A 13,815-nucleotide genomic window follows, 5' to 3' on the forward strand; every position below is an offset into this window, starting at 1 on the left:
ATATATATATATATATATATATATATATATATATATATATGTATGTATGTGTGTGTGTGTGTGTGTATATACATATTATGTATGTGTGTCTTTATTATAGAGTGGAGGATTATTAATAAAAATAAAAAAAATGATAAAAGTTAAAATAATTAAGATAAGACATAGCATAACGGATAACTAAATTAAATATTTTTTAAATTCAAATTAATAAAAAAAAAGCAAAAGACTTTTTTCTAGTATTTTTCTTTGCTTTCTTTGACTGAAATAATTTCTGTAAGAACTTTTATGCATAACTAAAAATATTTAAATTTGCATAAGGTAAATTTATGTTTGAAACAATATTTATTTTTGTTATTTTTGCAAAACTGCATTTGTACGATTAGTCTAAAAAAAAAAAAAAAAATAGGACAAATTGAATCTATTTATGTTAATAAAATAAAATAAAAATGAATGAATTTATTTTCTCGTGTTGCAGACGATACAGTTAGTTGTCGTCGTCATTATGATAATCAAGTGAAAGTAATACCTGAGGTTTAACATGGCGAATGTTGCCGAGCGAGGTCCTATTATCACTTGCTCTTGGATTCATGTTACCTTCTCATTCGTGATGCCGTGATTTAAGGTTGCATTAAAGGTAAGTTCACAGTTCACTATCATTTTTTTAAATCTTAATTTATTCAAAAAAATATAATCTATAAATGTAAAAACCATTTTAAAAAGAGATATACAATATGAAAAAGGGGCTAGCGGGAAGAATTAGTCAATTGAAGTTGGTCAAAAAGTGAGGGGTCAGTTTTGTTAACCATTAACATTCTTTATAGATCCCTTACTTTATAGCCAGTTAAATCTTATTACAGTATAACAGAAAAGAACGAAACAATCCGTTTTTATTAGTTTAAAATCATTTATTTATGTTATATTTTCTTTTTTTTTATGGATAATTAAAGTAAATAAATGGAAAATGTCGAATTTTTCCAATATTAATGAGTAAACACGGTTTCTCCAGTTTCATTCATTTAATCGAAAGAAGAAAAAAAAAATGAAAACAATGTTAACTGTTGAATTTTTTGTTTTAATATTTATAGCAATTATTAACATTTTGTTAGCTTTCTTTAGATTTAGATGAAATAAATTTGTATTTTATTAATCTGCTTTGAAAAATTAACCAAATGTTTAAAAGAGTCAATTAAATAAACAGAAAAACATCGCGTTTTTAAATATCTTTGTCAATCAGATTTCTTTCCCAATTAACATCTGATAATTTTTTTACAATTTTGATTTAATTTAATTATTTTTATTGGGCAATAATCGGTTGAATTAAAAAAACTAAAAAAAAAAAAAGAAATACAATGTATTTCTCATTTGTTTCCTTTTTAAATCCACTATTTTTTAAATCCAGGATTAACTTAGATATGACATAAACAAGAGAAACCGTGCTATTATATAAAAGTGTTTCGAACCCTTTTTAACACTTTTACTGTCAAAACAAAAAACAATTTATCACGACCCATTCGTACATGATTTCCGTCACCCCCCCTTTTTTTTTCTTAGTTAAAAAGAAAATTGGAATAATTAATTTATCATCAGAATTCGTATATTTTCAGATTTAAATATTTTTATTATTGTAAAGCAAAATCCCAACATCAACCCTAAATCTGGGTTGAAAAATTAACCAAATGTTTAAAAGAGTCAATTAAATAAACAGAAAAACATCGCGTTTTTAAATATCTTTGTCAATCAGATTTCTTTCCCAATTAACATCTGATAATTTTTTGAGATACGAAAACAAAATTTGGTTCTCCTGTAGCAGATGTCTCCCGGATTCTACTTTCGCCTTTTTTCGCTCATATGTCCCATAGTCCAAATTCGTAGCAGCGGGCGGGCGGCCGACATCAAGGGACTTTCTTCTACCAAAAATGGTCATTAACAATGTTTTTTCTTAATGTTTACCATATTTCAAAGTGATATAAATTATTACAAGTTCAGCAGCTCCTCGTTCACATTGGAAATGTCGACTTTTGACTGGTTTTCGGGTATGCTTACAACGAATAAAGAACGACTTTCGGAATAGACACCCACCCCAACCTTGTCAGCATACCCGAAAACTTCAAAAATTGACATTTCGAATGTGAACAGTGAGTTAGACGTAATGTTTTTACTGAAAACGGAACGAAATTAAAATTTCCGTCCCATTTTTAAAACAACCGTTCTTTTTACCAAATTTCAATTATTTTTTTTACTTAATTACTAAATTTAAAAAGTTATTCTAGCAAATTACGTAACAATTCAATAAACTACCGTAAAAACTGAATTTTAAAAAAATACCGTAAAAACTGAATTTAACTTGAAAATACCCCCCGCCCCCAAAGCTTTTTAAATTTAATAATGAAGTAAAAAAAATGGCATTTTTACTTGATTAAATAATTCGAAATAAGAAAATGATTTTTGTTTTAATTTAATTATTTTTATTGGGCAATAATCGGTTGATGACTAAATTTAAAAGTTTTTTTTTTTTTTTTGTTTTTTTTGCATAGTATTTTCAAGTTAAATTCATTTTTTAACGGTATTTTTGTTTATTAAATTCGCTGTCTGTACTCCTGCAGAGAGTGATCCCGTGCTGAAATAATAACGTTTAAACGTTATTATTTAAAAAGCCATTCTTAACATGGGGAGGGTGTTTTGTACTTATTCTGTACTTTAACCTTACAATTGAATAAAAAAAACAAAAAAACTTTTAATTAAACGTGAAAATACGATTTAAAAAATAGCGCGGACGGACCACTCTCTGCAGTCTGCACTCTGCATTAGCACCAAATTCACTGCTACGAATTAGGAATAGGGGCATGTGATCGAGAAAAAGCGAAAGTAGAACCAGGAAGACATCTGCTACAGGAGAATCCAAAACTTCTAAACTAGATTGGTTTTCATTTGTGATGCCAAATCGGACGTATTTCGTAGTTTGTAGGGTTAACGTTATAGACATTATTTTCTTCCTACCGTATCTGGCGTATCTATATATCTGTTCATTTCATTTTAGTTTACCACAATCATTATAAAGCGTCTTAATAATTTAAAAGAAGGAAATTTATATATATATATATATATATATATATATATATATATATATATATTACACACATTTTTTCATTTATCTTTATTTCAATATAGGAATGGGTACGCCAATCTTCGGAAAGGAAAAAAAAAAAATGAAGGACACTGTTCACGTAGAGGCAGTGTTTATTATTATTACCACCAAATATTGAATTAAAGTTAGATTTTCACCAACTTAAAAACTAACTAAATAAATAAAATCTTTCAGAATAAAAAATGCAACTTTAAGATTTACAATTATATTTAAAATGTGCGCAAAAAATCAAGCGAAATATGCGACCTTTCAACAGTTCAATTGAACCGATTAAATTTTTTTTTAGCTATTGCTAATTATTAAAAACTAGTCATAGATTAATGTCGATTTAGTTTGATTCAAATGTTGTAGAAATATCCTATATGGTTGTTTTTGCAGTAACTTATATATATACAAAATAAAAAGCTTAAGCTCGACATAAAGTAGTTTTATGCAAATTCAATTCAGTCTAGTCGTGTAAAATAAAAACATTGACTATTTCTCGCATGTTTCTGTGTGCATTTCTAATTACTATTATTTATTATTAATCGATTCAAATGAAAAATAGCTTAAAAAAACTTTCAATCTTATGATAAATGATGATATGCGAAAATAGTTTAAAGCTAAAAAAATATTTTTGTTCCAGTTAAAAATTCTCTAAAATACCTTTCAAATTTTGAAGGATAATGGAGCAATTCATTCTTATCTTGTTTTCAAATCTTATCCTGTTTTCAAAAAGATTAAAATAATGGGGTTTGGTTACAAAGAAATCGAAATGCATACTGGTGAATTTAATTTATGAATTTATTTTTCGTTTTATTTGACGCTATTATACATTTTATTTAAAAATGTCGATTAAATTATTCACGTATTCGCAATAAAAATGACGTACGGTTGTCTTTTTATTAAGATGGAGATTTAAACTCGGTCTAATTCGCAAGTCTCCTCTCGCCTGTTGCCGGTCCCTTCATGCAACATTATCAGGTGTTTGTCCCCTCCGTCTCTCTGATCAATTCGTGGTTTGTGTAGGGGGTGGGGATTCTTCTTACACAGAATCACGAGACGAAATTCTTTCCCCTCTCTCACTCCGTCATGCAATCATCACTATTCAATTGATTTGCATTTCAAATAAACACTTTAAAAGATTACAATTAACTAATTATTATTATTATTATTATTTGAATTATTGTTTCGTTTATGATAACGAATTACACTGAAAATTCAATGCGAAAGTGAAAATACATTTTAGAATAAAACTCGTCCGGCCTTTCATTGTTGTTACTGTTGCAGTGTTGCATAAAGCTGCTAGTCATTTTTTTTTTTTTAAACATTTTCGCCGTATCAATTTTTACTATATAAAATATTCAAACAATTTTGCAAATTAATAAAAATAAATATACAACTGTCCTAATTTTGTGCCAATACAATAAAAATTCGAAATACAATATTTTTCTAAATTGTTTACATGAATTGTTTAAATAATTAATAATTTATGTAATACATAAATTCTATAAGCACGCACAAAAATGTACATGTTAAGCATTCTGATTTTTAATTTAATAACAGAAATTGTGGAGAATCAAGATTCCATGAAATATCAAAAAATATGCAAAAATTTAAAATTTATTTGTCGACGGTTGTTATTAGAATAATCGATTTATGATCGACACTTTAAATTTTAGAAAAATCATTTTCGAATTTCCCATATCGACCTGAATGTTTGCGATTTACGTAACAACCCGGAAATTGCTGAAGCAGCTTTCGATTTGAAACTCGTAAAAAAATTTAAACGACTCTAAAGCATGCGAAGGGATTCATGTTTAAAAATATCCCCTTCTCCCTACACTAAAAAAAAAAAAAATATTCTAATTTACCCTAGAGAAAATACTTTCGACACGTGCAGAAGAATGGCAAAACACAAGTTTGGCATAAAATAAAAAAGTATATTAAACTTGCTATTATTTGATTTCATTGATTTGATTCCAGTATTAAGAAATATTTTTAGTGGAAATAGTAAATTTACTCGCATAAAGTCGAAAACACCTCGATTGTTCTCCAAATTATTTAGTCGGCTTTCTAATACAAGGAAAGGAAAGCATTGCCAAATTACTAATTGTTGATGGAATTAATAAGGGTCATTTGTGATTTTAGGATCTTTAAGTTTAGCTGTAATGTTATTTTTATTTAATGGAAATCGCTTTTTAATTTGACATGAAAGGCCTTTTCAGTTGCAGCATCTTTAAATGGGTTGGTGAGCAAATGAGCTTTGGTTCTGTAGTTTATAGTTAGTTTTGTAACGAGTCAATTTTTGATAATTTTGAACTTTAATATAAATACTAAGTATACTTTAATACTCGGTTGAAAACGGAGAAAACAATTGGTGCAGTCTGAAATGTTCAAATTGAAATTTTAAATTTAAAGCATTCACTAGAATGTATTGCAGAAAGAGAAGCAAAGCATGTGCTTTGTTTTGCAGTTGATTAACCTTTTATAAATGTTCCTATTCACAATGCCTCCCCACAGGACAGAGTTAGACACCAGGGTCGTTTTTTAATGTGGAGAAAAGGAACAAAAAATAAAAATTGTCTCAGTCATGAAGGATTTCTCCTCCACTAACAGAGAAAAAGAAATTGAAGTGTAGCATCTGAAGAACAGATACTACACTTCAAAAAGAGGTTCTCTTTGCTTTACTTTGAAAACAGAGCAAGAAAGCATCATACTGCTCCAAAATAAGTGTAATCACACTTTCTCTCTCGCTCTCAAAAAAAAAAAAAAAAAAAAAAAATGAATGGCACACGCATCGCATCTCATAACAAAAACAGATGAGACATCAATTCTCCAAAACACCGTGTTTTCCTATCATGGAAGAACAGTTGTCACAGTCTAGGTCAATAACATTATTGAGAGAGATACACAGCCACATCTCAAGCACAACTAAACCATACTGGACACTGCTGAAGTAAAACATTTTCACGAACTGACAGAACCAGAAGCATACGAGTTCGTACTTGTGTTGTTTTGCGACAACAGATAACTTTGGATACCTCAAATATAGTTAAGCATGTGAAGCAGATAACAAAAACATGTTTTGAACTGAAACAAAACCATCTTTACAATTTCCAGCTGTAATTTATATTTAAAGAAATTTGGAAACAATTATTTAAGAAATAACAAAATAAGATGTTTTTGTCATTGCAAATTTAGAATTGCATATTTTAACTTTTCAAGCAAATAATTTATATTATTGTCTTTTTAGAAAAATAATCAAATGCGTTTTTATGAAAAAAAATGTCTTAAAAATTATTTGTTTGAACACAAAGTGTGTATTTTTATTTTCTGAAAATATTGTTTTAACATTTGAAATCATTTAAAAATCATAATAACGTATCGAATAAATAAAATTGTTGAATAAATTTTATTCACACTTTTTGATTTTGAATCCATTCAATGGAGACTCAATTTTATCGGTTAGCGTCTTGCTCTGAAGTCAGAATTCTCGAGTTATATTCTGGTATGTCGATAACACTTTTCTTAAAAATAAACAAAAAAAATCGGTTACACTTCTCTCTTTACAGCTATCTGGTCAGAAAGTGGGTGCTCAATTTACATTAAATTTATATAGGAAAGTGATTCCTCACTCTAAAATCATTAGGTGCTCCAACGCATGCCATAGATCCCACGATGTAACTGTAATATAAGTTAATACTATCATAACTTTTGTACTATTTAAAAGAAGCTTAAAATAAATTAGTAATATTTTTGGAATTTTTTTGGTGTACGAAAATAATTAAAATGTGAGACTAAAATTGTGTTTATATTATCGATGCCTAAAAACAACGTTCCTATCTATTGATAATGTCGAAGGTGTAAACATACGTGGTTTAATAGATTTAAAATCAATTAATGGTCAGATTTTCATTAAAGTTTTGATACTTATTCATGTTTAAAAAGAAGTTTTCTTTAAATATAGGTGCCCTCCATATTTCCTTTTACGAACTAAAAAAAAATTTAGGTTTTAACATTTTAAAAAGCTGAGGAGTTTAAACGATTGAAACATTGTTTTATAAACAGACAATTCTTATTTCGCTTATCTTGAAGTTATAAATAATAATTAAAAAAAAATGGACATAAAATCAATATAAGAAAGACGTTTCATTAATATACAGGGTGTCCATAAAGTCCGTGTGCATTTTTAAACAACTTATAACTTTATTTATTTATTTATTTATAGAATTTGTATTTGCGATAGAATTAATCTGTTACATTGTAAAAAAAGTAAATCTTTTTTGTTTTTATTTATTTTATTTTTTTTACAATTTTATTGATTTATTTTTAAGTTCCCATGTCCTCCAGCACAAATAATTCAAAGAGTAATACGATTTTGCAATTCGCAGAAAACCTCATGATTTACAGTAATGTCTGAAATCCTTATTTAAGCTTTCATATCTCCTAATGAATTAGGTTTGCTTGTAACACAATTGTTTTAAATTATAACAACTTTAAAGGGTCAACAACAAATTAATTTAAATGAAACTGAAAAATAATTATCTATTTTAATTGTTTTATTTATTTCATGCTTCGGTTATAATTTAAAATACTGATTTCTCCCTCGGATTTTAACGACAGGTGCATGGAAAAAAAAATGGCATCTCCATTTTCGGCGATAAACTGTAGAAATATCCCCCCCCCCCGACCTATATGTTCTATCAGATGATTTTGATAAACTTGAACTGAAATATCTCAAGGTTGTGTTAGGTGTCGAAATCAACACCCGTGGAAATAAAGTTCAACTTAGATGAGTAGCACACCTATCCTTAGTCGATGAGGTATGGGCGAAGAAACTGACGAGGGTTGATTACACACGGCACTGACGATCTTGATGAAGTCTGAGTGTGGCCTCCAAGTTCCATACAAGTTCAGTTCCACTAAAGAATGCTGTTCACTCTACACTCTGAAACAATAGAGAAGAGGGTTGGTGAGCTTATGTCCTAGGTGATGAGAGGAGACATTTACATTAGCTACAACTGGAAGCTGCTCTCTCTGACTACTTGAGAAGAAATCCAGTAAATTCATATCCACCTCCAAAGTAACAAAAAAAAGTCCCTTGGTGAATCTGCTGAACATTCAGATAATTCCTGCAGTTGTGATGAAGAACTGTCTCAGGATATCTCCAGTTATGAGCATCAAGGATAATGGGTTGCTGTCTACTATGACACCAACTTTTACATTGACCAAGTCATTGAGGTTATATCTGCATCCAGCGCTGTAATAAAATTTTTATTGCAAACCAAAGGAAGAAAAGATTTTTTTTGATGGCCTTTGTCAGATGCCATTGCACAGGTAGAGTTAGCATTTGTTTTGAGGTAATGCCAGTTTCAAGTGATGGTAGGATTTGGAGTGTTCTTGATATATCTACCATAGCACAAGCTTATGAATTTTGAGAGAAAATCAATAAGCAAAGGAATTGTAGTAAGATCTCTGCCTATAAAATATCTTGTTTACTTGTCTTTTAAGTTGAAAGTTTTCCAATGCTTGAAAAAAATTATTTGTGACTTTTTGTATAATAAATTTCTAAATCTTATTGTTGTCGGGTTTTTTTTTTTTTTTTTTTTTTTTTTTGCAAGTTTAAATTCCCCAAAGTAAAAATATTTCTGTGGCAAAACTTTTGTTATTAGAAACAAGGCAAACATTTTTTTTCTTTAGTTCCTCACCCCAAAATTAGTAAAGTTGCAAAGTTTTAAGCTTCTACCTCCAATGGTTACATTTTTACAGCAATTTCAGTAACGTATACTTTTGAATCATTTTTTAACCTTTTTTTTTTTTTTTTTGCCCTTTTTACCAAATTTTCTGTTCGACTGCTTTTACATGGTCCACAATTGAGTGTTTTATCAATTTATAATTAAAAGAAAACATTATCCTGATCTCTAATGTGTTAGAAGATTCAATACATTAGGTATTGAAATGAAATTGATATGAACAGTCAAAGTTGCATTTCCGTGTCATATTTGCACTTTTTTCCCGTTGATAGTGGGATTTTGCCTAGTGTTTAAGTTGGTTTCATCTAATAATTATTGCTTTCATTAGTATTAATTTTCATTTACCACAAGATGACATTACATTTATAAGGATTTTTCACTTGTTAGTAGCTTACATTTTTAGTTATATACTATGAAATTTGGCTTCTGGACTATGATAGTTTTCAACTTTCTGACAAACTTTGAACGATCATAACTTGATGGCTAATTGAGCTACCAAAATAAATTTGGTACTTTTGTTTATGGTTTACAAAAATCTATATGACCACATTCATTTATTTTTTTTTTTTTAGTTTTTTTTTAGATATAATGAAAATAAAATTTTGGTTTGGGATACCTATTTATAGCTGTAGCAACTGATTTTACAGCTAAGTTTAGGGTCACTAACCCTAACTTCCATGATGCCTGTAGCCTTATCAATATTGGCCCTTTTGAATTTACAACATAGAATGTTACATCAACAAATCTGTTACAGAATCTTACTTCTAGCCAACAAGTTCTTTGTTAATCAATTGTTCTTCTGCTGTCACTTTGAATGGTACTTAATGCAGTTTATTATATACTTCATTAAGCAAAAGGTTGCTCATATCACCTGTAACGACCTTAGCATTAGCGTCTACCTGCATTTGTCTGTGGCCGATTTTTACTTGGCATATACCTCTGTAGTAGTTGATGATAACTGCTGAATGGTATGGAAATATTTGTCTTCACTCGAGCCACTAGCATTATTTTCATTTTGTGTTGCCATATCGATTCTCCTGTTTTTGTGCCACTGTGACTGTCATTCTAATTTATCTCCCTTCTTGAAGCGGTAAACAATAGCAAAATGTCCCTTTTTGTTACATTTCTTGCATGATTTTCGTATTGTTTGGACTCTCCGTGAGGATACCCTGTATCACAATATCCACACTGTGTTGGCTTTTTATTGTTCTTAGCCTGAATCGCATGGGTGCTGCTCTCTTCTACCGAGATGCTATATTGTGGTACAAAAGTTATGATATTAGATTACAATTACATTGTATTACATATAAGAGGAGGGGGGTTAAATCTGTGGCGCGTGTTGAGTGTCCCCACCAAAAAATTACTTTATTACAATTTAAAAAAAATATATTTTAGCTGTTATTGTTAAAATCTGAAAACGTCTAGAGAAAGCTCCATTAGTTCATTTTTATAAAATTGTTAAATAATCATGAAGATATATTGGGGAAAGAAACAAATTAAATTTCTCAAGTTATTTCTGTACAAATATCAAGTACTTATTCAGAAAGTTTGTTCCTAATGCATGCTTGTTTTAAATAAAATTCACTGTAAAAATTAAATGAATAACGAATGTGATATTTTTCTTGGTGGAAATATGTTTTTGTAAAACGATGGTTTCATTTTTTTTTTTTTTTTTTTTTTTAAATAAGAGATAATCAAGATGTAAAAGATAATCGTCGAAGTTTTGGGAATTGAAAAAGAAATTTATGAATAAATAAAGATAATAAAAACTTGATTTAAAGAATAATATAAGACTTATCTTTTGTAAAATAAATGTTTCTTTTTAATGAACAACACTGACAAAATAGTTAATAAACTTAATTTTAATATTCTCTGTTGATGAAAAGTGTCTAGCAACGGAATTGTTTTTATCAATTAGAGGCCCCATACAATATTTAGAAAAAGACACTAAAATTGCACCAACTATAAGTATAAAATCATTGATTTGATTTTATACCTGTAGTTGGTGCAATTTTCGTTAAATATCTTTAAATTATTGTTGAATTTGCTAATTTAAAATTGTCAATAGTCATTTTCCAATAATATAAAAAAATTTTTTTTAATATTCAATTCAAAATTCTGTTAAAAACTTCATATCGCAGAACATTGAAATTTAATATTTTAATGTTTTAAAAATTAATTATTTTAAAAAATAAGTAATTCTGTTTTTTTTTTTTTTTTTTTTTGTCCCCCAGTCTATTGGAGAGGGACCTATGTTTTCAGTGGCGTCTGGATTGCCAGATAACCGTCCATTAGTTTTTCCTGAAATTTTGCCAGAAATTGTATTTCATTAAATATATGTGCACAGTAAATAACTTTTTTGCAAAACTTCCTGTTGTCTCCAGGGGCTCAAAAGAGGTCAGAAATGCCCCAAAATGGTATGTTTTGCCCCATAACTTTTGATCCATCCATTAGATTTTTCTGAAACGGCCAAAATGTGGAGCCCATTGTTCTTAATATCAATCAGGGACTTTTAGTGCTAAAAATGCCTCTTTTTGTGGCTCTTTTTCATATTTCTCAACAAAAACTTGGTATGTATGACTATATAGTGGTTTTTTACGGTGGCCAATTCAAATATACGTGTGCTAGGGCTTGAAAGTGCATCGTTATCCATTTACACTGGGATTTTTGAGCCCCTGGGGACACCGAAAATGGTAAAAAATGACACTTTTTGCCCCATAACGTTTGATTTATCCATTAGATTTTCCTGAAACTTGGCAAAATTCTGGTTTGCATCCGTCTAGGATTTTTAGGGCTAAAAGAACATGCCTTTTTGGAGCTCTTTTTTCGTATTACTCTAAAACTTGATATGTATGTCTATATAGTAGTTTTCCATGTTGCTGAATTAAGGCGTGAAACTGAACCGTTTGTCCATTTTCACTGGGATTCGGCATTCCCAGGAGCTCAAAAGGGGTCATAAATATCCCCAAATTGCAAAAAATTACTTTATACCCCATAACTTTTGCCCCATCCATTAGATTTTTCTGAAACTTAGTGAAAATGTGAAGGCAACGTTGGTCTTCACACTTCTCACATTCATCATTTCTTCACTATTTTTTTGTGGCACCATCTCACATGCAGCACCAGAGGGAGACCACACACGCATGGCTTCTTTTTTTTTTTTTTTTTTTTTTTTTTTTTACAAAGAAGTCACCACTTATCAAGGCTTGGAGGCAACTGAAGGATAAGGGTTAATGGGTATATATAAGTAGTGGAAAGTTTGTAAATTGGATTACTTAGGGGATGGTTCATCAAGAACTTGTTTACATTGGACTTAATCTCAGACGAGCACCTGCCATAAAAATAGCGATAAAGCAGAGACAGGCTCGCAACATCTCTTCTGTGGGAAAGAGGTTGCAGGGAAAAGAAAAGGGCATCCCCCACTAAGCTACGAAGTCTATTTTGAACTCTGTCAAGGAGGATAAGCTGCTTCTAGCAGCTCCTGCTCAGATGTGGCAACAGTACTCCATCATTGGCTGTACCTGGCTTTTATATAGATAGAGAATTGCATCAGGAGTGAGATATCTACTGGACCGGTAGGATCCCTTTTTCTAGCGACCTTGGCAACAGATTTGATGTATGTGTTCCATATCAGATCAGGAGTAAAGGTCAAGCCCAGAAGCTTGTCAAAACATGTAACCACCCTAAGATGACATCAATTGATGCCAGATGAGGATCAGAGCGCTGATGTAAAGATAGCAGCTTGGTTTTGGATGCATTAGAAGTAACCAGCCACCGCTTTCCCCATTGTACCATGTATTCAAGATCAGAGGAGAGAGTCAGAAAGAACTTTGTCATTTATCGCCTTTGATGTGTTGCCATAGATGGTAGTGCTGTCAGCATAAATGTCAACGAATGATCTGAGGATGTTATTTGGAAGCTCATTGATATAGATCAGGAAGAGAGTTGTGCCCAGGATGGATCCCTGAGGGACTCCAGCATTAATACTGTGAGCTTCTGATTTCTGCCCATCACTTATGAATCTCTCTGACAGAAATGATTTAATAATTGAGAAAACATTTTGCAGTTATACCATAGCTGGATATCTTATAAAGTAGACCTTTATCCCATACCCTATCAAAGGCCTTTGATATGTAAAGAGCAATTGCCCTAGAAAGGAAACCTCCAACTAATTCTATGAGATATAACCATCAATACATCTGCTGTAGATCTAGCAGAACGGAAACCGTATCGCATGTCACTAAGTTTTTTTTTTTTTTTTTTTGCTGAGGTGGTTGACTACGTCTCTATTTAACAGATTCTAGCAACTTATGACACACAAGAGACTAATTGGTCTGTACTGAGAGGAAGATGACCAATCACCAGAATTCTTAAATATAGGGCATACTGATGAGGTTTTCCAGGGTGTTGGAAGTGATTCTTAAGACAACACTTAAACAGCTTTTTAACTATGGGAGCTAATTCTGGTTGAAGCTTATTGGAATGCCGTCAGGGTCAGTTGCTTTACTAGAATCAAGATTTTTGATTAGCTTGGCAACATCATGCACAGATATTTATGTCGCATCGCGTGTTTCTGATACACGCGGAAATAAGAGGGTTTGATGACCTTTGTCGCATAGGGTAGAATTAGCTGCAAAGTTCTTGGCAAAGAGTCTGGCTTTGTCTGATGCTGACAAGATTATCTCGGGTCCATTGATGATGGTTGGGATAGAGCACATGTTTCTGTTCAGGATCCTGTTTGCTATTTGCCAAAACTGGTGGGAACCAAGCTGCTGCTTAGCTACTTTGGATTTAATGGACTGAACCTACAACTCTCTTGCATTTTTTATTACTCTTTTACATTGGTTGCTGGCAGTTCTGAAAGCAGCTTTAGTCTCAGTACATCTATTATGTTGGAAGCAATGGAAAAAGTGATTTCTGTGTGCAGAGAACCAC

At 30.7% G+C, this 13,815-nt stretch overlaps 1 protein-coding gene across 1 annotated transcript in view; it reads left to right on the forward strand.

Annotated features, from left to right (window-relative positions):
* The first annotated feature begins 471 nt into the window (after positions 1-471).
* LOC145267175 (uncharacterized) overlaps positions 472-13,815 on the forward strand; it is a 496,153-nt gene continuing 482,809 nt past the window's right edge. Inside the window, exon 1 of the mRNA XM_080123233.1 lies at positions 472-634. The gene's annotated coding sequence lies outside the window, so the exon portion shown is untranslated. The remainder of the gene's footprint in view (positions 635-13,815) is intronic.

This window comes from Euprymna scolopes, chromosome 42, assembly GCF_053919585.1.
Source record: "Euprymna scolopes isolate OS-2025 chromosome 42, ASM5391958v1, whole genome shotgun sequence".
NCBI lineage: Eukaryota > Metazoa > Mollusca > Cephalopoda > Sepiida > Sepiolidae > Euprymna > Euprymna scolopes.